The following is a 25,371-nucleotide window of genomic DNA, read 5'->3' as shown; positions in this document are numbered from 1 at the left end:
AATTAAAAATATCAAAGTGTTTAGTGTCAAATTTTAAAGGTCTCTACACATAATTAAGGACAGAGCCACAGAAATAATATGTTAGTACTTGAACAACTGATTTGGAATTACTAGTTTTCCTTTTTAATGTGCCTTTTGGTTATTTTTAAACCAAAGTCAGAAAAAAAATAGGCAAGGGGCATATTAAAAAATGGTTTAGTGGGGCTGAGAATGCGGCTCAAAGTCGTTGCTTAGCCTATTCCAGGCTCTGATGTGATCCCCAGCACAGAGGAGTGGGGAGAAAAAAGGGGCTCACACCTTTAATCCCAGTACTCAGGAGGCAGAGATACTTGGATCTCTGTGAGTTCCAGGGCAGCCAGGGCTACACAGAGAGACCCTGTCTTGAAAAAACAAACACCGGTGGTGGTGCACATGTCTTTAATCCCAGCACTTGGGAGGCAGAGGCAGGCAGATTTCTGAGTTCGAGACCAGCCTGGTCTACAGAGTGAGTTACAGGACAGCCAGGGCTATACAGAGAAACCCCGTCTGGGGGGGGGGGGGACAAAAAAAACAAAAACAAAACAAACAAAACAAAAACAAAAAATAAACAAACAAACAAAAAATGTAGGATAGATCTCAGTTGGTAAGTGTTCACAAAGAGTGCAGGAAGTACTGAGTCAGTCCCCAGCACCTCATATACTGGGCGTGGTGATACACACCTATGATCCAAGCCCTTGAGAGAGGCAGGAGGATAAGGATTTCAAGGTCATTCTGAACTAGAGGAAATTTTTGTTCATCCGTTGTTACTTGAGACCTCCGGGGTGGGGGTGGGGTGAGGGGGAGATCGAGGGAGAGAAGATAAAGGAGAGAAAGAAGATAAAGGAGAGAAATGGTCAACGCTGGCCAAGTGTGTTGCAAGATCAGGGTACAGAGCAATCAGAACCACATCTGAGTTTCTCACTGAAGACTAAGAGGGTTACAGGTGAGACAAACCTGTATTTATTCCACATGTAAGTCAGACGCACTGCAGGGTGTGAGATCTACTGAGGGAACCTCTCAGCTTTAATCCCTCCCGATAATCTCCAGAGTAAATACTCTCTGGTCAGAAACTACCCTGCAAGAAAAACATGCAGAATCTTAACTCCGCCCCCAAGAGAACCTGCGCCCGCTCCTAGAGATTTTACATTTCTCCTTTGTTCTGTTCTGACTGATTTGTAGGTTTTTATAATATATAATGCACAACAAGACAGGACTGCTTTCCAGACGCTCGTGTGGTTCTGTACCTTGTAAGGAAACAACAACCTGGCGTTGTTGGCCTGGGCTCAGCGGGAGAAGCACAAGCAGAAGGAAATCTCATTTCCATCTTAGTAGACGGTACTGACGGGATTATGAACCTGTCTCCCACGGTGAGCAGCTGCGGCCCTCCCCTTCCTGACGGACAGGAGCGCTGAGATGCCTATTCTTTCACTTTCTTTGGAAATGAGGGAATTAGGGTAACGGGGAAGCTACCTTTTTAAACATGTTTATTTAACTTTATACATGAAATTTGTCTATATTGAATTAGGGGTTTAGCTCAATAAAGTACTTGCCTGGTGTGCGCAGGACTCTGAGATAGATCTTTAGCGCTGGAAAAAAAATACATACGTATCTATGGATGTCTTGTGATGTCGGCAGCCTTTAACAATTAAAAAACAGATTTTGGCTGGGGATGTAGCTCAGTGGTTGAGTGCTTGCCCGGCCAGCGTGCACAGAGCCTAGGCTGACTCCCCAGGCTCCAAATATAAATAGAAGGAAGGAAGAAGGAAACAGAGGGAAGGGAAGAGTGGGAAGCAAAGAAAGGAAAGAGATGGACGCAAAGGAAAAAAGAGGAAGGCTGTGAGTAGAAACAGGTGGGGGAGGTACATTCCAGAAAGGACTCACTTGGTGTGGAGGTGGGGCTGGGGAGATAGAGGCTGAAGGATCCGAAGTTCAAGGCCAGCCTCAGTTTACATTGGACCCTGTAAAAACAAACAAACAATCAAAAAACAGCAACAACAAAAAACAGGCAATGGTGGGACACTTTTATTCCAGCACGTGGGAGGCAGAGGTAGGTAGATTTCTGAGTTCGAGACCAGCCTTGTCTACAGAGTGAGTTCCAGGATCGCCAGGGCTACACAGAGAAACCCTGTCTCAAAAAACAAACAAACAAACAACAAAACCAAGCAAGAAATAGTAAAAGCTAAGTAGATCTTTGTGCCACCAACCTTAGCCTCTCAGAATATTCTGAAGTTGATGGTAGATATTTTCAGCAAAATCTAGGATTAGCTAATCAGTTTCAGGGGTTGTTATAGGGTCTCATGTAGGTCAAAACTAGCCTCAAATTCACACTATAGGAACTAATCAGTTTTCATGACGCCTCAGAAGGCTGACAGCAGTGCTCTGCATAAAGAAATTAGTTTAGCCGGGCGGTGGTAGCACACGCCTGTAATCCCAGCACTCTGGGAGGCAGAGGCAGGTGGATTTCTGAGTTCGAGGCCAACCTGGTCTAAAGAGTGACTTCCAGGACAGCCAGGGCTATACAGAGAAGCTCTGTCTTGAAAAACCCAAATCCAAAAAATCCAAAATAAGAAAAGAAAAGAAATTAGTTTAGGCCAGGCAGTGATAGTGCACATCTTTAATCCCAGCACTCAGGAAGGAGAACCAGGCAGATCTCTGACTTTTGATCTACATGAGTTCTTAGGGCAGCCAGGGATACACAGAGAAACTCCCATCAAAAAGAAAAGAAAAGGGGGGCTGGAGAGATGGCTCAGCGATTACAAGCGAGCACTGACTGCTCTTCCAGAGCTCCTGAGTTCAAATCCCAGCAACCACATGGTGGCTCACAACCATCCATAATAAGATCTGATGCCCTCTTCTGGTGTGTCTGAAGATAGCTACAGTGTACTTACATATAATAAATAAATAAATCTTAAAAAGAATAAAAGAATAAAAGAAAAAAAGAAAAGAGGAAGGAAGGAAGGAAGGAAGGAAGGAAGGAAGGAAGGAAGGAAGGAAGGAAGACTCTAAACAAGTTCTTAGGATCCTCAGAGCAGTGGTTCTCAACCTGTAGGTTGCCACCCCTTTTGGGGAGGTCAAATGAAATCAGAAAACACAGATATTTACATTAGATTTCATAATAGTAACAAAATTATAGTCATGAAGTAGCAACAAAAATAACTGTATGGTTGAGGTAGCCATCATATGAAGAACTGTATTAAAAAGCCTCATCATTAAGAAGGTTGAGAACTGTTATCATAGAGAATTACCTCCCCACCTTCCTGAGTGCTAGACTCCACAGTGCCCCCTTCCGTGCCCCCTCTTTTTCTCTTATCAAGAGGTTTCTCCCAGGTCTGTAGCCTTATCAGCCCTGCCACATTGTTTAGGAGAGATTCAGTTTTTAAAAAAAAAAAGATCTTTAAGAGTATTTAGACCAAGCCGTCTTGATGGCAACTCATGCCTGTGGTCCTAGCACTTGGGAGGCAGAGGCAGGAGCAGGCTGGGATACATAGTTACACCCTGTCTGCAGAATCAGCCTTGCAGCTGGAGCTCAGCTGGCAGAGTAATGTCTAGCACGCCTGAAGCAGTACTACATAAAACTGTGCACACCTATAATCCTAAGCACTCAGAAGGCAGAGGCAGGAGGTTCAGAAGTTCAAATCATCCTTGGCTATATAAAAAGTTTGAGGCCAGCCTAGAATATATGAGACCCTGTCTCAAGACAAACAGACAACCCCCCCCAAAAAAAAAAAACAAAAAACCAAGAGCGAGAGAGATGACTCAGTGGTTAAGAGCACTAGCTGCTCTTCCGGAGGTCTTAGGTTTGATTCCAGCGCCCACAGGGCAGCTCACAACCCTCTGTAACTCTAATTCCACAAGATCTGATGCCCTCTTTGGGCCTTCTCAGGCACCAGGAACACACATGATGCACAGACATACATGCAGGCAAAACACCCATGTACCTCAAAGCAAAACAAACCCAGAAGTCTGTTTGAGCTGCTGTTCTAAAAACACCACACAAAACCAGTCTGCTACGGGCCATCTTTGATGTTCTGTTAGCTGGCTCCCACCTCACTCTTGAAGCCGATGGGCTCTGCGACGATCCTTTGAGCATCTCTCCATCTCTTTGCTTGTTCCCTCCCTCCCCGTCAGCCCTTTCCCCTTCCTCTGTTCAGGTCTGGCCTCTTAACTCCATCCAGTAGTCCTCCACGGCTCTGCCACCATTCCCAAGCTTGCCCCCGCAGCCCCTGCAAGCTCCTTTTCCTTGAAACCAAACACATGGCAGGCTTAGCAGCCCTTCCTCAGGCTGTGCCCACCTCCTGCACTGTTTGCACAGCTGGCTCTTGTTCTCCAGAATCAACAGGTCACCTACTTCTCGTCTGTTAGCTCTCCTCGGGGCCTCACTTTCCTTTTTCACTGAAATGTAGCGTTCCTCAGATGTCTGTCAAACCTCTCTCTCTCCCTGTCCCTGTCCCTGTCCCTTTCTCTCCCCCCTCCCCCCTCCTTTCCTCCCTCCCCCTCCCCTCTCCCTCTCTCTCTCCCTCTCCTCTGTGTGTATGTGTGTCTATCTGTCTGTCTGTTTCTCTCTTTCCCTTTCTCTCCTTATCTCTCACCTCTCTCACCACCTATCTTTCCTTAAAGATTTTTTTAAGACGTAGTTATTTATTTTATGCGAGTACACTGTCATTCTCTTCAGACACACCAGAAGAGGGCACCAGATGTCATCACAGATGGTTGTGAGCCACCATGTGGTTGCTGGGAATTGAACTCAGGACCTCTGGAAGAGCAGCCAGTGCTCTTAATTGTGGAGACATCTCTCTAACCCCAATCAACAATTAAAAAAAAAAAAAACTTTAAAAGGGGGGCTGGAGGGGCTGGAGAGATGGCTCAGTATCCTTGGCTGTCCTGGAACTCACTCTGTAGGACAGGCTGGCCTCGAACTCAGAAATCCACCTGCCTCGGCCTCCCAAGTGCTGGGATTTAAAGGCGTGCGCCACCGCTCCCCAGCTCCTGCCCAGCTCTTAGACTGTTTAAGGCTTATTGCAAATAATAAAGTTTTATGTCTTTTATCCAGGAACTGAATGATCAAAGGTGGGATAGATACCTCGGATTGGGACTAAAGATTTCTACAACAACTAGCGCCTCATCTAGGGCTGGGGTCTCAGGAGCCCCTACCCCATCCATGCTGGAATGCCGACTGGCTTGACCTTGGAAAGCTCTAGTGCAGGTCGTCACAGCTGCTGTTAGTTCGTGAGTGCAAGGGCCCTGTCATGTCCAGGAGACAGCATCTCTCAGCGGTTCTCCCCATCTTTGGGCTGTTACATTCCTTCTACCACTTTTTCTGTAATGTTTCCTAAGTTTGGTGAAGGTTGATGTAAATGGTCCATTTAGCCTGAGTGAGCGCTCACACTTACTCTCCACAAGACTTTGACTAGCTATGAGTCTCTGCATTAGCCATAAGCTTTTCTGACCAAGACTGTGAACAGCATTAAGCTATTGGCTTAAAAATAAATACATTTAGAAGGCAATTTGACATCATGTCCATTTAATAAAACAACAGTAGTAGGTCACAGCTGTGGTCTATGTTTCCTGATCCGTTTTTTTTTTTCCAGGTTTACAGTATGTATGGAGTATGAATTCCTTCCTGTGGAGCAGGGCCTCAAAGTCAATCAGAGAGTGGCTGGTTTTCCCCATCGCCTTCATGACACCACTACTGCACCAGTGAGCACATCTTGTCTGCAGGTTAGCAGTGTAGAATTTCTACTACTACAGAAAACCATTAATGATTTTCTATTCCAGTGACCTTCGTGACACCTTCTAGCACTATGAATGCTAGGCAGCAAGTAGAAGCTTTCTCAGACAATTCCACTGTGATTAAAGAAACAAAGGACAAAGGATTAAAGAACAAAGAGTCCTGAAATCCAAAGTATATTCTATATTTAGCAATAAAATCTTTTTTTAAAAGATTTATTTTGCCGGGCAGTGGTGGCACACGCCTGTAATCCCAGCACTCTGAGAGGCAGAGGCAGGCGGATTTCTGAGTTTGAGGCCAGCCTGGTCTACAGAGTGAGTTCTAGGACAGCCAGGGTTATACAGAGAAACCCTGTCTCGAAAAAAAAAACAAATCCAAAAAAACAAACAAACAAATAAAAGAGTACATATGAGTACACTGTAGCAGAAGAGGGCATCAGACACACCAGAAGAGGGCATCAGATCCCATCACAGATGGTTGTGAGCCACCATGTGGTTGCTGGGAATTGAACTCAGGACCTCTGGAAGAGCAGTCAGTGCTCTTAACTGCTGAGCCATCTTTCCAGCCTAGCAATAAAGTTTTATCAAATAGTTATGGTGAACAATGACTTCAATTTGAAGGAAGTGCTACCCTACATGGGTAGACAATGCTTCTTCCAGAAGATACGAGTGATTCCATGAAAATTTCATTATTGAGTATATGATACATCCCTATGTGTTGTTGGACATAATGTGGGGGTCAGATTCCTTTTGTTGTTGTTGATTCATGGTTTTTGTTTGTCTGTTTTTCATTTATGTTTGTTTGTTTGTTTGTTTGTTTGTTTTTTAAGACATGGTTTCTCTGTATAGCCCTGGCTGTCCTGGAACTCACTCTATAGATCAGGCTGGCCTCAAACTCTGAGATCTGCCTGCCTCTGCCTCCCAAGCGCTTAGATTAAAGCTGTCACTATTCCCAGCTTTGTTTTGTTTTGTTTTATAGACCAGGTCCCAGACAGTCCAGAAGAGGGCATCAAATCTCGTTACAGATGGTTGTGAGCTACCATGTAGTTGCTGGGATTTGAACTCAGGACCTTCAAAAGAGCAGTCAGTGCTCTTAACCACTGAACCATCTCTCTAGCCCAAAAATTGCATTTTTTTAAAATTTTATTTATTTATTTATTTATTTATTTTTGTTTTTTTTTTTCCGAGACAGGGTTTCTCTGTATAGACCTGGCTGTCCTGGAACTCACTCTGTAGACCAGGCTGGCCTTGAACTCAGAAATCCACCTGCCTCTGCCTCCCAAGTGCTGGGATTACAGGCGTGTGCCACCACCGCCCGGCTGCATTTTCTAATTAGCTTACAAAGCAGTGTTCCCAAGGCCTTTTCATGCCCATTGATTCCCTGCACTGCCCCATTCCCGTTCCCCCTCAACCTTCTAACCCCTAATATTCTCCCTGTATTTTACTTTTATTACATTAAATTTATTTTTTAATGTGTGTGTGTGGTGTGTGTGTGTGTGTGTGTGTGTGTGTGTCACAAAACAACTTTCAGGGGTTAGTTTTCTCTTTTTACTCTGTGGGTCCTGGGGATTAAACTCAAGTCATCAGGTTTGGTGGGAAATGCTTTTAGCTGCTCCCCCATTACAAAGGAGAGCTTCTGCATTCTCAGTTATGAACCAAGACCCACAGTCACACGCAGATGGAATCCTGGTCACTCACTAGCTCCAACATACTCAGAGTTTTACACACTTGTCTTGGCAGAAGGAAAAATGACTAGAGTGCGGTGTGATCACTTAGTGCAGTGGATGTCTATGACAAATGGCTGCAAGTCTCATATCTTTGGCCTCATTCAGAAAATATCTGTTTGTGTGGGAGAGAGGAGTATATGTATGTGGTATATGCACTGGTCATATTTTAGGTCTTCCCCGGTCATTCTTTACCTCAGCATCTCTCTCTGAACCTGGAGCTTGCCATCCTGGTGAGCTGGCTGGCCAGGGAGTCCCTGGAGTCCTCTTGTCTCTGCCTTCCCAGTTTTGGGGTTACATACATGTGCTGCACCCAGCTTTTATGTGGGTGCTAGCTACGAATCTGAACCCAGGTCCTCACACTTCCACAGAAAGCCATCTCCCCAGCCCCTCAAAAGTTTTTATCATTTTTCCTGTAATTGCGGGCCAGGTGCCTCTATATAACCTGGGCTGCCCTGAAACACACACAGTCTTACCCCATTTTGTGGAGTGCTAGGACTAAAGAGAGTGCCACCGTGCTCATCCATCGGATTCGGAGCAGAGACCTTAGCACTTAGCTAGGCCCTGGATGCTGATAGCTGATCTGTCCCGCCCGCTGTCAACTCATTGCACCAGATGTGTCTCATGCCTCATGTTTACTAAACAATGAACTCATCATCACCAGTAAACCCGGTCTTCAGACTCTGAGCTCTGTTTGCCAAACCAGACAACCCAGTAGCACCCACACAATGGGCTGTCTTCCCAAGGCACATCCCACAGCAGTGGGCATTCCAAGTGCTGTGTGTTTCCAGGGTTATACAGAGAAACCCTGTCTTGAAAAAAACCAAAAAACCAAATCCCCCCCCCCCAAAAAAAATTAGGCTTAACTCTAGTGTGCAACCCAAAGAGGTTTTTCTGTGCTCCTTGGGCTCTGTGTGGTCAGGGTTCACAGTGCATTTCGGCCTCTTCTCTGGAAGTTGGAACAGCAGACTTTTATTGTTTTAGGTAATTGTTGTTTTATAATTTTTCTTATTAGAATGCAGTTTTTGCTTGTTCAGTGCTCAGTCTTTTGATCAGAGACACTGTCTGATTTCACTAGGATTATTACAAGAGAATGTAATATCTTTCTGATTTCGTTTCTTTATTTATATTTTGCTGTTCTTAATGGTGCTTATTCTCTTTCTCCGTGTGTGTGTGTGTGTGTGTGTGTGTGTGTGTGTATGTGTGTGTGTGTGTGTGTTTAGACAGGATCTTGGATATCCCAGGTTAGTCTCAGACTTGGCAAGAATGTCTTTAGATTTCTGATCCTTCTGTCTCCATCTCCTCAGTGTTAGTGTTGTAATGACAAGCTTAAACCACCATGTTTATGTAATCCACAGGACAGAATCTAGGACTTTGTATATGCTAGGTAAGGTACTCTAACCAATTTCCTCTTAAAATTGTTGTTGTTGTGTGTGCATGCCGTTGGGAGGCAGAAGTCAGTAGATAACTCTGTAAAGTTGGTTCTCACCATCTTCCCTCTGTGGGTTCTGGTGATCCAATTCAGGTTGCCAAGATGGCAAGGCAGACACTTTTATCCTCTAAACCATCTTGCTGGCCTTTCAAACCTCTCTCTTTTGGGGAGGGAAAGTTGAAACAGCCAAGCTGTTAGCATTGGCTGGCCTGGTACTCTCAATGTATCCCAGGCTGGCCTGAAATTTGCGATAATCTTCCTGCCTCAGAATCCCCAGTGCTGGGATTACAGATATGAGCCATTCTGTTTTATTTCTTTAGCCCACAACCATTTAAATGGTTAAATGAGCCACTCTTTATTTCTAAGCACACCACCAAGGGAGAGAGAGTTTAGCCTCAGGCTACATCCTGTGATTTCAGTGTAAAGGACAGTGGGAAGGGTCTGAAAACCTGGGATGGAGATAATCTTGGCTGAAAAAGCTCAGTCTAGAATCCAGAACGGTGACAGATTTCCCAACAGCAGGAGAGGTGGGGGAGAAACAGACCGGGTGGATCAGATGACTCTGGGCCAGCCCCACCCCCATGACGTTGAATCTTCATTGTCAATTTGGCTGGATTTAGATCACCTAGGAGATTAGTGAGGTGTGCCTGTGGGTATGTATGTGGGGGTGTTTCCGGAGAAGATTAACTAGGAAGGGAAGATCTTCCCTGAATGTGGGTGCCATTGTGCAATGGGTTGGGGACGCAGGTAGAATCAAAGGAGAGAAAGGAGGTGGAGTGGCTTTCTCCACTTGCTGCTGGCTATAGTGCTAGCTCCTCTGCTCTGCCGTGCCTACCTTGCTATGCTAGGCTGCACCAAAATAAAACTGCATCCTTCAAACTGGTCCTGTCAGGCCTCTGGTTCCAGCTATAGCAAAGTCATGAATGACACATAATGATCTGCGGGCGCGCGGGCACACGTTTAGGCGTGTGCATGTGTGCAATTGTATATGTTCATGTGTATGCACATTCATGTGTGCATGTGTTGCATTCAAGTGTGTGGGTCTAGTGTGTGTGTGTGTGTGTGTGTGTGTGTGGTGTGTGTGTGGCGTGTGAGTATCTGCAATCATGTGTGTGTATTCATCTAGTGTATGTGGGGGTGTGTCTAGTGAGTGTGTCTTGTGTGTGTGCATTCATATATGTGCATATATTCATGTGCCAGTGTGCTGCATTTCTATGTCTAGTGTGCTTCAGTATGTCTAGTGTGTATATGTGTGTATGTCTATACATTCATGTGTATATAATGTCTAGTGAGTGTGTACATTCATATGTGCATTATTCATGCAAACACACAGAGAGAAAATAATTTTAAAAAAATGTTGGACATGATGACTTCAAAGTGTCACTACCCTTAACCTCAACCTTGGCAAACAGGAAGGCCCCTCAAGCTTCAGAGTCCCTCTTACATAACAAACACACCAGATAATTATCTATTAAAACCTGTTGCTTTTATATGCTATTGGGGATGGAGGAACATGCTATAGCACAGGTGTGGAGGTCAGAGAACAAGTTGAAGGAGTCCTTTTTCTCCTTCCATCATGTGGGAAGGATATGTGTGTCCTGGGTATCAAACTCAGGTTTCCAGACTCGTGAGACAAGAACCTTTCCCTGCTAGCTACATATTTTACTCAGGGTTTCTATGTCACACTGGCTGGTCTCACATTTGTTGTGCAACACAGGCTGACCTCACATTCCTGCCAATCTTTCTGTCTCAACTCTCTAGTATTGGCATTGTGAATGGCATTTGCACATCAAGCAATGCCCTAGAATAATGCCACACCCTACAAGCTACAGACTACACATCTCTCAAATCTTAAGACTGTTCCCATCCCAAGAACTTGCTTCCCCGCGTTCTTCAGCCCTGCATCCTGGAGACAGAGAGAGAAAGAGCCAAGATGCTATGGAAGAGTTCCACATTGTTCTGTTGCTAACACACAGCTAGACACTGCTTCCAGGCTCTGGGAAGAGGAGGTACTTAAGGGGGGGGTGGGGATAGTAATTAGGTTGTCAAATCCCCCCAGCTAGCAGCAATGTGATAGACTCTTATGTGACAAGGTGTCATCTCTCTATGGTGCATGATTCTGGAATGTGAAAAAGACAGCTGAGGAATACTTGTAAGATTAAATAAATAATTCATATTTCTGTTAAGTCTATACATAACACCGGTCTAGAGGCGCCATTCCAAAGCATGATCGGAACTGGCAGCTAGACAGACACTAGACAGACAGACACAACAGCAGTAAGACACTCCCTGAACTCTAGAGTTGTTTTTTGGGTTGTTTTGTTTTGTTTTGTTGTTGTTTTTCAAGACCAGCTTTCTCTGTATAGCCCTGGCTGTCCTGGAACTCACTCTGTAGACCAGGCTGGCCTCAAACTCAGAAATCCACCTGCCTCTGCCTCCCAAGTACTGGGATTAAAGGCATGCACCAACACTGCCAGGCTGTTTTTTGTTGTTGTTGTTGTTATTGTTTGTTTGTTTTGTTTTTTGTTTTTTTAAATGTAGTCTTGAGAATTGAACTGATGACCTAGAGCATCTCAGGCAAGTTCTCTACCACTGAGATACAACCCAGGCCATATTATCAAATTATGATGTGAAGATATATTTTCAGAGCTGGAGAGATGGCTCAGTGGTTAAGAGCACTGGCTGCTCTTCCAAAGGTCCTGAGTTCAATTCCCAGCAACCACATGGTGGCTCATGACCATTTACAGTGAGATCTGACGCCCTCTGCTGGTGTGTCTTGAGACAGCTACAGTGTACTCACACATTAAATAAATAAATAAATAGATAGATAGATAAATAAATACATCTTTAAAAAAAATCAGAGTGGGGCCAGAGCAAGAAGGAAAAAAAAAAAGAAAATATATTTTCAGTGTGTGTGCGCGCGCATACAGAGGTCAGATTTCAGTGTTGGGTGTTTTTGGAACTGGGGTGCACGGTGAAACTGGGGTTTACCATTTCAGCTAGACTGACTAGCCAGCGAGCCCCTGGGACCCATCGGTCTCTCTGTCTGTCTGTCCTCCTCAGTGATGGGATAACAGCCGTGGGCAGCTGTGGTGGCTTTTTTGTAGGTGTCAAGGATCTGAACTTGGGACCTCATGCTTACACAGCAAGGATCTGAACTTGGGACCTCATGCTTACAGAGCAAGCATTTTGCCCACCCCACCCATCTCTAACCTCTGGATTTTGGAGACAAGGTCTGGCTGTCCTGAAATTTAAGACCAGACAAGCCTCAGACTCACAGAAATCCACCTGCCTCTGCCTCCTGAGTTCTGGGATTACTTGCACGTGCTACCGCAGCTGTCTTCTATCTCTATTTTTAATTGGCATATTGTAATTGGGAGAGTCAATGGATTCGGTGTGATGTGTCACCGTGTATGTATCTTGTGTGCGGATCGAATCAGTCAATAACATATTCATCCCTCAGACATTTATCATTTCTTTGTCCCAGCTACTTTGCAATGCTTAATTGTGTCAGCCCTATCTACCCCATTGTGCTGTAGAACGTTAGAAGTTATTAGTCCCACACAACTGTAGCCCTGAAGAACTGTCCTTTTTCTATCCCCCCCCCCCCCACACCTCTCTCAGGCTCTGGGAGCCACAATGAAATTGTAAGGTCTAAGAAAAACATCCATGCCAGGGCTGGAGAGATGGCTCAGCAGTTAAAGAGCACTTGACTGCTCTTCCAGAGGTCCTGAGTTCAATCCCCAGCAACCACATGGTGGCTCACAACCATCTGTAATGGGATCTGATGCCCTCTTCTGATGTTTCTGAAGACAGCTACAATGTATTCATAAACCTAAAATAAATGCTTAAAAAAAAAATCGATGCCTGGCTAGAGAGATGACTGAGTGGTTAAGAGTACTGACTGCTCTTCTGGAGGTCCTGAGTTCAAATCCTAGCAACCACGCGGTGTCTCACAACCCTCTGTAATGGAATCCAATGCTCTCTTCTGGTGTGTCTGAAGACAGCGTCAGTGTACTCATATACATAAAATAAGTAAATAAATCTTTGAAAAAGAAAAGAGAAAAGATCAGATGAAATCTATGTGGAATCCTACACTATCTTCACTATAATGGGAACTTAAATATTGAACAAAGCATTGAAGACAATAAAAGGGAAATATTCATAAGAGATTCATGACCCAGAAAGCCAAATGTAGCTCTGACCTGTCCATTAGCATATGAGCGAAATCACATTAATAAAAGCAGCAGTTAAATGTGAAAATCAAGGTTATGATGTTTGCTGGATAGTGAGCCTGATAAATGGTTATCATAGCCTTCTAACAGGATAAATGCATTTCTCTAAAAAAAAAAAAATCCGATTCAAATTAATGGTTGCAATTTTCCATTGCATCAACACGGCAGAAAATTTAGTATTTAATATTACACTGACATTGATTTGGGAGGAGAAAGAAATGATTTTTTTAAAATAGCTTTTATGCTTGCATATCATGAGAGTTATATAATGCATTTTGTTACTGTGATGAAAATTTTACAACCGGCTTCAGGATTGGCCTTGATCAAGTGAAAGTGTGTATCAGGAAAGGCTGATGGCTTTATTTTAAAACTTTTTTATATTTTTTTTTACAATTAATCATGATTTCAGGGTGGCGCATGCCACACCACTGAAGTCGGCAGATGAATTCGGAGGCTGGGTTTCACGTTCCGTCACAATGCCCAGCAATCCAGTCAGGCTGCACAGCTGCAAGGCAAGTATTCTTTCCTGCTGGCCCGCCCTATATATGTATTGTAAGTAAAACATCTTTTGCATACAAACAACACTTGTGCAACTCATAATTAATATTTTTTTAATTTTATTCGATATAATTTAATTACATTTCAAATGATTTCCCCTTTTCTAGCCCCCCACTCCCCGAAAGTCCCGTAAGCCCCCTTCTCTTCCCCTGTCCTCCCACCCACCCCTTCCCACTTCCCCGTTCTGGTTTTGCTGAATACTGCTTCACTGAGTCTTTCCAGAACCAGGGGCCACTCCTCCTTTCTTCTTGTACCTCATTTGATGTGTGCATAATTAATATTTTTACCAGCTTTCCGTGTGTGGTATATTGAGCGTTCTCTCTTCTGTGGAAGGCAGAGGACGTTCGATGCTTGCTCGGTGGTCTTTAGTCTTAGCCCCGTGAGACTAGGCCTCTCACTACACCCGGATCTAAGCTGGCAGTCAGCAAGTCCCAGTGATGCTCATATGTGGTCCTCATATTCCCACCTCTTCCACTGGTGTGGTAGTCACGTGGGCGGCCACGCCCAGCTTTCTACTTGAGTGTTGATTTGACCTGAGGTCTTTATGTGTGTGAAAGCAAGCCATAGAGTCACATCCCAAGCCTGTGAAATGAAATTAAAAAAAAAAAAAATAGACATGCGTGTGCCTGCGGGTCCCCCCCCCCCCCCGCTGGGCGTCAGGACTGGGGTCCGGAGAGCCGTTCGTCCCAGGAAATGGGGTGCGGCCGGAAAGGGGGCCGCCCTCTCGGCTGCACTAAACCATTCTTAGATGACCTGCTTCTGGGTCGGGGTTTTGTACGTAGCAGAGCAGCTCCCTCGCTGCGATCTATTGAAAGTCAGCCCTTGACACATTGGCTTGTTTTTTTTCTTAAAAAAAAAAAAAAAAAAAAAAGACTAGAGTGTCAGTGGCTTCTTTTCTTCATAGCAGGCAGCAGGTCAGACTAGTAAAAGACAGAATAGGCACCAGGCGGTGGTGGTGCACGCCTTTAATCCCAGCACTTGGGAGGCAGAGGGAGGCTGATTTCTGAGTTCAGAGGCCAGCGTGGTCTACAGCCTGAGTTCCAGGACAGCCAAGGTTACACAGAAACCCTATCTTGAAAAACCACAAAAAAAAAAAAAAAAAAAAAGACAGAATAGGCAACAAAAATAAAACAGTACTAAACAAAACCAGTTTTCTTTTCTTTCTTTCTTTTTTTTTTTTCAGAACAGTTTCTATGTGTAACACCAGTGGCTGTCCTAAAACTTACTCAGTAGACCAGGCTGGCCTCGCACTCAGAGATCTGCCTGTCTCTGATTCCCACGTGCTGGGATTAAAGGTTTAGGCCACCACCACCTAGCTCCTAGCTACCAGTGATATTTTATGATATTTTCTTTCTTTCTTCCTTCCTTCCTTCCTTTCTTTCTTTCTTTCTTTCTTTCTTTCTTTCTTTCTTTCTTTCTTTCTTTCTTTCTTTCTTTCTTTCTCTCTCTCTCTCTCTCTCTCTCTCTCTCTCTCTCTCTCTCTCTTCTTTCTTTCTTTCTTTCTTTCTTTCTTTCTTTCTTTCTTCTTCTTTTTTTTTTTGGATTTGGTTTTTCTGAGACAGGGTTTCTCTGTGTAGTCCTGGCTGTCCTGGAACTCACTCTGTAGACCAGGCTGGCCTTGAACTCAGGCTGGCCTGCCTCTGCCTCCCAGAGTGCTGGGATTACAGGCATGCGCCACCACCGCCCGGCCTTTATGATATTTTCATGAAATAATTACTAGCAAACAAGAATAAGGACCATGACGCTTTTGCTGTCATTGACATCTCAGTATTTATATAAAACAAAGACAAAGTCCTGTTTTTTTTTTTTTTCATAGAAATCATATAATGCAAAACTGTTCAACTCCTAATACAGGTTTTTATTTTGTTGCTTTTCATTGTTTTTGAGACAAGGTCTCCCTAGGTAACGCTGGCTGACCTGGAACTTGCTATGGAGACCATGCTGGCCTTGAACATACTGAGATCCAGTTGAGTACCTATGGATGGTTGCGAGTGGTTCTGTTGTACTGGATGATTCTGGGTGTCAACTCCACACAAGTTAAAGTCACCAGGGTGAAGGAGCCTCATTTGAGAAAATGCCTCCATAAGATCCAGCTGTAAGACATTTTTCTCTATTAGTGGTCAATGCAGGAGGGCTGAGCCATGGTGGGTGGAGCCATCCCTGGGCTGGTGTCCCGAGCTCTCTAAGAAAGCAGGCTGAGCAAGCCACGGGGAGCAAGCCAGTAAGTAGCACCCCTCCATGGCCTCTCCATCTGCTCCTGCCTCCCTCCCAGCACCAGCCCTGCTTGAATTCCTGTCCTGACTTTCTTCAATGACGGACTATGATATGGAAGTATAAGTTGAATAAATCCTTTCCTCCCCAACTTGCTTTTTGGTCTTGGTGTTTTGTCACAGCAATAGAAACCCTAAGTAAGACACATGTGTTTGCTCAAAAGCTAAGTGCTGGGCTGGAAATGTAACTCAAGCAGTAAAGCACTTGCCTGGCCAAGTTCTGACTTCTCAATCCAGCACCAGCGAAAGCCCAGGATAGTGTTGCTTACCTGTAATTATAGTACATGGGAGATAAAAGCCACAGAAGTTCAAGGTCATCTTTAGGTCATCTCTATCTCGGCTTGTACTTTGCTTTGCTCAAGCCAGTCTAGACTACAGAAAAGCTGGGGTGGAGTAGGGTGGGGCTGGAGAGACAGACGGCTCCGTGGTTAAGAGCACTTACTGCTCTTGCAGAGGACCCTGGTTTGGTTTGCAGTGCCCACTTGGTTCACAATCCTCTCTACCTCCAGTTCTAAGGCAAACTGATGTCCTCTTCTTACCCCCTCATGGACCAGCATGTATGAGTGCATGTTCATACATGCTGGCAAAATACTCATACATAAAATTTAAAAATCTTTATATGTAAAAAAAAAAGTGTTGGCTGGGTATATAGCCCTGGACTTGACTCCTATCATAGTTTAAATAAATAAAATTAAAAGGTCTTAGCTGGGCAGTGGTGGCACACACCTGTAATCCCAGCACTCTGGGAGGCAGAGGCATGCGGACTTCTGAGTCCAAGGCCAGCCTGGTCTACAGAGTGAGTTCCAGGACAGCCAGGGCTATACAGAGAAACCCTGTCTCAAAAAAACCAAATCCAAAAAACCAGAAAAAAAAAAAAAAACCCTGTCTCAAATAAAACAAAAACAAAAACAAAAGGTCTTGATATTGGGAAATTGCAGATTCCACTCTCATGTGGAGGCTTAAAAAGTCACAGAAACAAGAAGTGAAACGCTGGGCTTCAGGGGTCTGAGATGGAGGAACTAGGGAGAGCCTGGTCCAAGAGTACAGAGGCGCAGTTATAGAATGAGCCAGCTGTGGGGTGAGAGGCATCAAGATGGCTGCTGTAAAGAATACTGTATTCTTTTCATGATTTTTGCCTTGTTTTCCTGAGACGGCTTTCCCTATGGAGCCTCTACTGGTCTCGAACTCAAGATCCTCCTGCCTCAGCTTCCCAAGACCTGGGATTATAGATTTGTGCCTTCACATCCTGAGACAAGAGATTTAAGGGTCTTCACCACCCACGTGCAAACATACTCACAGATACCGTTGAATGATGATGAGGTTATTATTGATTTAACTGATGGCTTATTAATTTGATGGTGTTATTCGTGATACAATGTATAGGTGAAAAAATAAGTAAATAAAAGTGTTGGTAGCCAGGCATGGTCGATTCACCCCTGTAATTCCGCATTTGGGAGGCAATTTTGCTACAGATTGTGTTTGAAGCTAGCCTGGACTAAGTCTGAACAGCCCCCTCCCCAATTGCGTATGCACTGAATATATGCTGGTTTCATGTGTCAATTAAGTCTTTTATTACATTTTATTCATTGTGTTGTTTATGTACATGTGTAGAGGTCACAGGACAATTTGTGGGGGTTTTCTCTTTCCATTGTTTCCATTTAGGTCATCAGGTTTGGCAACATTCCTTTATCTGCTGAAACTTTAAGTCAATTCCCACCACATACCCTTTTCCCCATCTTTCTCTCTTAAAAAAAAAATGACTGCTTCAAGCTCAAGAAACTAAATGGGTAAAGGGGAATTTGGAGTGATGGGCTTTACTCGGTTCTTAGCAATTAACTCACACACTACCTCTCCCCCAGGGTCCTTTGCAGGTCTGTAAGCCTCCTCAGTTCCAGATAAAAACCTTTCACTTTCTTGTCTTCGAAGGGCCAGGAACTGGGTGTGTCTTCCTAGACACCTGACAGGAAGCAGGTTCCCGGGGATTAAGCGATTAAGCACAAACCCCTTGCGGGGGGGGGGGCGCGGGGGGGGGCGCTGAGGGGGCGGGCCTTCCAGGATCTCCGATTTCAGCCCTGTGCTAGCAATTCCCAAGTCACTTTGAGTCAGCCACCTTGGAATACAAGTCCCGAGGGCTTCTCTGTACACCCTTTTAGATCGCCAGGCTCCTGCAGACTCGTAAAACACAGGCAGCAGATACGGAAATACAGAAACTGTAACTTGCAAACGCTGAAATAGCTAGAGTTCAGTCACTTCAGCGAAGGGAAGTAAGTGGGTTTTGGGTTTTGTTTTTCTTCTAAAACAGGTATTTTGCCTAAGGCTGTACCAAGTTCCTCCTGTGGCTGAGGCTGGCCTTGAACTTCAGACACCCTATTTTAGTCTCCTGGGAGCTGGCATTAAAGGCTTGTGGCATCGTGCTAATATATGCACTTCTGAGGGTGGACATGCGGAACAAGCACCCTCTTAACCGAGTTAAGCCTCCAGCACCTGTTTTTTGTTTTTGTTTGTTGTTTGTTGTTGTTGTTTTATTTTATTGTATTTTTCAGATAGGGTCTCATTCAGTCACCCTGCCTTTGAATTCACTGTGTAGCCAATTACCAGCCTTGAACTTCCAATCCTCTTGTTCGGATCTTTATTATACTTGTTATATTGTGAGAATTAGAATCATATGGTATTATCACTTGACTGTCTTCCCTCTAGGCAGTATGAATTTAAATTTCTCCTTCTCCTTTCCCTCTGCTACCTGCTCTCTCTTCTCCCCACCCCCATCCCACCTTTCTTTCTCTGAAACAGGGTCTAAGCAGCCTGGCTGGCTTTCAAACACAGAATCTTTTGCCTCAGCCTCCAGAGAGCTGAGACCACAAGAATATTCCAAGACACCTGCCTTCCATTTTGTTTTCATTACAAAATATTTAAAACCTAAGATTTACTCTTTAAACCATTTTGTTTGTTGTTGTTTTATTTTGTTTGTTGTTTTTGTTTTCATTTTGTTTTGAAGCAGGGTCACACTCTGTAACCCTAGCTTGCCTGGAACTCTTTATGCAGACCAGGCTGGCCTGAAACTCACAAAGAGTAAAGACTGGTGTATACTACCATACCCAGTCATCTTGGAAGATGTATTTGTTTGTTTTCTTACTTATTTCTGTACACGTCTGTTTGGCTATGTGCTTGTGTAGGGGCCAGAAAAAGGTATTGCAGTGTTCCTCTACAGATCCTCATCTATTCCTTTGAGGCAAGGTCTCTTCCTAGATCTGGGGCTTGGCTTTTCCCAGTTAGGCTAAGAAGCCAGTCAGTAAACCCCAGTGGTGTGTCCTGTCCTCACCCACCTTGGAGCTGGGATTACAGGCTTGATCTGAACATCTGGTTTGTTCAGTCACTTCAGCTGGGATTCAAATTCTAGTCTTTGCTTCAGCTTGTGCAGTAACAAGTTGTAACTGTTTGTAACAAGTGCAGTTACCCGCTGAGCCATCTCTCCTGCCCACTTCATTCTGCCTCTGTCTGTATAATTTTGATTGCTCTAAGTACTTCAGGGACTTCGAAGCTCAGGTTGTTTATCCAGGCTCTGGACGGGCCCTTGGGTTATAGAGTAATGTTGGAAGGGACACTCGTAGATGCACATCTTTTTGCAACCCCACACTTGAGTGTAGACCCAGACACGAACTTGCTGAATCGTGAAAAAACTTCTGTTTTTAATGTTTTAGAAACTGTAATTCTGTTTCAGGGCAGCTATTCTGACCCTAGTTCTCCTCACCCTTAGCAACAGCTGCTATTTCCTGTTTGTGTTTTTCTTTGTTAGTAGTTTTCATCTTAATGACTGCTGTCTGGTGCTCAAGTGCTTCACACATACACACACACATACACACATCCCAGGGACTGTGCTGAGAATCTTTCTGTGCTTGTAGGCCATTTAGGTGCGTATTTCATTTGTTTTAGGATTTTATTTTATTTTATTTTAAAATTTTATTTTATGTGTATATGTACACTGTAGCTGTCTTCAGATATACCAAAAGAGGGCATCAGATCCCATTGTAGATGGTTGTGAGCCACCATGTGGTTGCTGGGAATTGAACTCAGGACCTCTGAAAGAACAGTCAGTGCTCTTAACCACTGAGCCATCATCTCTCCAGCTCCCTTGTCATGTCTTCTAAGTGTTGGAGTTTCAAAGTTGCCTGACTAAGAAAGTCTTTTAAAAACATAAGGAGGAGTCGGAGAGATGGCTCAGGGGTTAAGAGCGCTTGCTGCTCTGGCGGAGGGCCTCCGCTGGGCATCCAGCACTTACATGATGCGCCACACCATCTGTAACTCCATCTTCTGTGGGTTCAGCGCCCTCTTTTGGCCTCCATGATCACCAAGCACACACATGGTACAAGTACATCCATGTACCATGTACCACTTATACATAGGAAATTAAACTGAACTTTTTTTGTTATTGTTTTGTCTTTTCAAATAGGGTCTAGCCAGGCGGTGGTGGCACACACCTGTAATCCCAGCACTTGGGAGGCAGAGGCAGGCGGATTTCTGAGTTTCAGGTCAGCCTGGTCTACAGAGTGAGGACAGCCAGGGCTATGTAGAGAAACCCTGTCTGGAACACCCCCCTCCCAAAAAATAAAAGAAGATAGGATCTTTCTATGTAGTCCTGATTGTCATGGAGCTAGCTATATAGTCCAGGCTGGCCTTAAATTCACAGAGATCTTCCTGCCTCTGCCTCTTTTTTTTTTTTTTTTTTTTTTTTTTTTAAGACTTATTTAAGCCGGGCGGTGGTGGTGGCACACCTGTAATCCCAGCACTCTGGGAGGCAAAGGCAGGCAGATTTCTGAGTTTGAGGCCAGCCTGGTCTACAAAGCGAGTTCCAGGACAGCTAGGGCTATACAGAGAAACCCTGTGTCAAAAAAAATTAAAATCCAAAAAAAAAAACAAACAAAAAAACTTATGTATTTATTATATGTAAGTACACCGTAACTTCAGATGCCCCAGAAGAGGGCATCAGATCTCATTATAGATAGTTGTGAGCCACCATGTGGTTGCTGGGATTTGAACTAAGGACCTCTGCAAGAGCAGTCAGTGCTCCTAACCACTGAGCCCCTGCCTCTGCCTCTGAGATTAAAGGTGTGTACCACCATACCTGGGAAGATTAAAAATTAAATTTTAAAGTAAAAATTAAATGTTAAAGTAAAAATGAGTCTGTCTGGGGGCATACTTAGTAATCAGTCATTGCATTAAATTCAGATTTAATAGGTCTTGAGCTATATCTCAACAGCAGAGTGATACTTTGCACAAGTAAGACCCTGAGTTCAATTACCTTCACCATTAAAAAAAGGAAAATCCCATACTTTGTTAGCCTTCCTGCCCCAACTCCAACTTTTTTTCTGTTTGTTTTTTTTATTCGAGACAGGGTTTCTCTGTGTGGCCCTGGCTGTCCTGGAACTCACTCTGTAGACCAGGCTGGCCCAGAACTCAGAAATCTGCCTGCCTCTGCCTCCCAGAATGCTGGGATTACAGGCGTGCGCCACCACCACCCGGCCCCAACTCCTTCTTTACTCACAGCAGATGACTGCTTTCCTGGGCCCTAAAACAGTCCTCAGCTGCGCGTGGCTTTCACTGGCACCCAAGTAGCCACTTGCTAAATGGAGACACCACTAAACATTGTCATGGGTCTGGGACATTTAGAAGGCCGGTCCTTCAGCAGTCCAAACACAGTAGAGCATGGTGGCATAGTCTATGATCTGGAGGGAGTGCTCAGTGGTCTAGAGCACTTACCACAAATGCCTGAGGTCTGATGTTCAGATCCCAACGCCCATGTAAAAAAGTCAGGCATGGTCCTGGACATAGCCTGTAACCCCAGCACTGAGGTAGGCAGAAACCAGGAGCACTGGGGATTGCTGGTTGCCGGGCGAGCCAACAAGTGTGAGCTACAGGTCCCTGAGAGACCCTGCCTCAAAGGAATAAGACAGGAAGAGAGAAAGAGAACACCCAATGGCCTCCATGTGTGTACAGGAACATTGACCCCCCCATATTCAGTGGACACCTCACATAGAAGTGGGGTGGGGAACCCCCAAGAAAATAGCATGGTCAGGTACATCAGGGAAGATAAATAAGAGGGCTTAAAGCTGAAGTATAATATAAACAGCTAAGCTAACCAGATAAGAGGAAAGATAGGGCCCTGGCAGGATTGGGAGGTGTTACAGCAAAACTTGGCTTGGCAGGCTAACCGGCTCCTTTTGGCTCCCACGGAAAGTCTCGAGGGACTGCTGCCTTTTCCCCCAGTAAAGGTCTCAACTTTATAGATAGTTACATTTGTATACACACTCTTCCATTTCAGTGTAACAGACTACTGAATGGTGGGGAAGAATGGTTTCTAAGGAAACTTCCACATATTGCAAGAAGGTGACCCCAGTGTGCCCCAGGAGTCAAGAGGAGGAGAAATGGCAGACCAAGTCTAAGTCTCCACACTACAGGCAGCTCTCGCCGCTGCGCTGCTCCGTCCCTCTTCACTCAGAAGGGCCAGCACTCAGCTTTTGCTTTCTCTCCTGCTAAAAATAAACTTCTGCAGCTCGCTCTGTTCCCCCCTCCATGTCCTACTGGGGTGGACTCTTTCCTCCCTCGAAGTTCAAGAACTAAGACTGCTATTGGAGTTGGGGCTGGGTGGAGCTTGGGGAAGGGTGGTTTCACCATCTATAACATCCAGAGACAGAGACAGGAGGATTGCTGCAACGTCAAGGCCTATCTCAGTTACATGATGAGTTCCAGAACAACCAAGATTATATATAATGGATCTTTTCTCAGAAGAATAAGCAAAAAGGTCCATCTTTCCTAGAGTGTGGTGGAATAGAACTAGCTTGTCACTCTAAGAGCAACAGCAATTTACATAGCCACCTCCTGGTCCAGATACCTACCCTTACACCTCTCTAAGGACAGAGTCTGGATTCAAATACCTCCCATTATTTCTGAAGTTACCTCAAAGTCCCAAACAGAACCCTACCTTAACTGCCTTAAAAATTATTTTTGGCTGGGCAGTGGTGGAACATGCTGTTAATCCCAGTGCTCAGAGGGACTGGGATTCTCTGTGAATTTGAGACCACCTTGGGTTACAGAGCAAGTTCCCAGAGAGCCAAGGCTACACAGAGAAACCCTGTTTAGAAAAATTAAGAGATAGAGAGACAGAGAAAAAAAACAACAAAAATATTTCTTTTAATTATGAGTGTATGAGAGGGTGTATGTGTGTGCACATGAGTGCAGATGCCCACAAAGGCCAGAAGAGGGCGCTAGGTCCCTGGGACCTGGAGTTAACAGGCAGCTGTGAGCCTCCCGAAATGGATGCTGGGACCTGAACTCAGGTCATCTGGAAAAGCAGTATGTGTTCTTAACCACTGAGCTATTCCCCAGCCTACTCTCTGCTATTTTTGGAAGGGGAGGGGGGAGATAGGGTCTTGCAAGGGAACCTGTGACAGCATAATTCATCATCATGGATTCCTGGGAAGAGCTTCCCTTGCTCTGTGGAGAACCCAAGGGCAGCCGCTGCTACACTGAGAATCAGATTTCCTTCTTCAGCAACTCTCAGGAAGAGCCAAATTCCACCTGCTCATGCTTGCCGAGGCAACCGGCGAGATAATCAAACTGCATCCAACTCAGAGTTTATTTTAGGTGTGACTCACATCAAGGACACAGTGGTGAACCAGGCTGCGGATCCACCTGTGTGGGAGATTTGCTGGGCCATGAACACTTTATAGTCTTGTTTCTCTGAGAAAGAGTGCCCTTGGGCTGGGGTGGGGGTGGGAGGTAACTCAGACGGCAGAGCGCTCGCTGTGTGGGCACCGGTGGGGCCTGTGTTGCATCCCGGACACCACGGACACCAGGTGTGCTGGTACATGCCTAGCACGTGGAGGTGGAATCTGGAAGATAACCCTTGGTTACTTGGTGAGCGCCAAGCCATTCTGCCCCCCACCCCCGTTTCTGAGGCAGAGAGCTGGGATTCGATGGATAAAGGGCTCGCTGCACAAGCAGGAGAGCCGGAACCCCAAATCACCAAACCTCAGGGTCCGTAGTACCAGTTGTCAGAGAGGAAGAGACAGGAGGCTGTCTCCGTCTCACTAGCCAGCCAGCCTTACTGAATCTCGGAGTTCCAGGTTCAGTGAGAGACCTTGTCTCAAAAAAAAAAAAAAAAAAAATGGTGTGAGAGCAACCGAAGGAGACATCCAAAGTCAGGGTGGGCAACACGCATGCGTAATGAGGGGCGGGGTTCTATGTGCACGGTAGGTCCCGGAAGTTTCCCCTTCTATAGAACAGTTCCTGTGGCTATTAAATTTATTGTTAGATGTATCACACACGCAGAGGGACACCCACTTACCCACCACTGTTGTGTTTTATAAAAAGATAGAAAGACACCAGGGATATGTTTGGTGGCGGCACAGTAAGGCGTGGGGAAAGGGGGCCTCTGACGGCCCATGCTGAGGCATCCCTTCCTCTTAAGGGGCCAGCCACACGACAGTATAGTATAGAATAGGGTTTACTGAGGGCATGGGGAGGGGAGTTGAAGGAGTAGAGACAGAGAAAGGCAGAGGGGGGGGGGGGCTAGCCATGAGCACGTGGAGAGCGGAGAGAGGTGGGAGGGCATTAGAGAGAGTGGGGTAAGGAGCTGTAGCGAGAGAAGAGAAGAGAGCAAGAGAGTGAGGAGAGGGCAAGTCCCTGTTATGGTGAGTCAGGCATACCTGGCTGTTGCCAGGTTACTGTGGAGCAGAGCCTAGAGGAAAAGCCAACAACCACCAGGATTAGAACTCAGCTCCTCAGACTCCCAATTGCCTCCACACATACCCTCCCCCACAAGCACCACTGGAATGGTTTTCTCATTCCTTCCTTTTTCTGTGTCTGCCACTGGATCATCTTGCTTATTTCCTTTTCCTCTTTCGGTTTATTCCCTTTTGTTTGTTCACTTTAAGATTTAGTTGTTTATGTATATTACTCATATATTTTCACGTCTGTGCCGGGTGTGTGCCTGGCGCCCTTGGAGACCCGAAGAACGCATCCGATTCCCATAGAATGGAGTTCCAGACAATTGCAAGCTAAGATTCAAGCCTGGGTCCTCTGGAAGAGCAGCTGACAGGTAGGCCAGGCCCTCTAACCTGCATTTCACTCTGAGACAGGGCCTCAGCTGCCCCCGTCCTGCCGGTCTTGATCTCATTCTATAGCCCTATAGCTCTCCTGCCTCAGCCTGTCAAGTGGCTGAGACCACCGGCCTGTGCCATCACACCCAAATCCCCCTGTGCCTTGTTTCTCCTCCCAACAGTCCTTAGATAAGGCACTGCAGACTTCCCCATTGGTGCCAACTCTGCAGGCTTCCATCTTCTTTAAATAATGGGCAAAGTCACATTGACCACTGTGGTGGTTTGAATAGGTTTGGCCGCCATAGACTCGTG

The 25,371-nt window shown here is 45.3% G+C and overlaps 1 protein-coding gene across 2 annotated transcripts in view; it reads right to left on the bottom strand.

Moving 5' to 3' along the window:
• Positions 1–25,371, bottom strand: part of Dgke (diacylglycerol kinase epsilon) — a 248,326-nt gene that overhangs the window by 53,031 nt on the left and 169,924 nt on the right. The window contains exon 12 of one of the 2 annotated variants that reach the window (XR_007979696.1): positions 11,279–11,326. The exons of the other annotated variant lie outside the window; for it this stretch is intronic. The gene's annotated coding sequence lies outside the window, so the exon portion shown is untranslated. Of the gene's footprint in view, positions 1–11,278; positions 11,327–25,371 lie in introns of those variants that run through there. 2 annotated transcript variants of the gene reach the window in all.

Source organism: Apodemus sylvaticus, chromosome 10 (genome assembly GCF_947179515.1).
Source record: "Apodemus sylvaticus chromosome 10, mApoSyl1.1, whole genome shotgun sequence".
Classification (NCBI taxonomy): domain Eukaryota; kingdom Metazoa; phylum Chordata; class Mammalia; order Rodentia; family Muridae; genus Apodemus; species Apodemus sylvaticus.
Note: the sequence above shows the minus strand (reverse complement) of the source record. Positions and strands in the feature narration are given on the sequence as shown.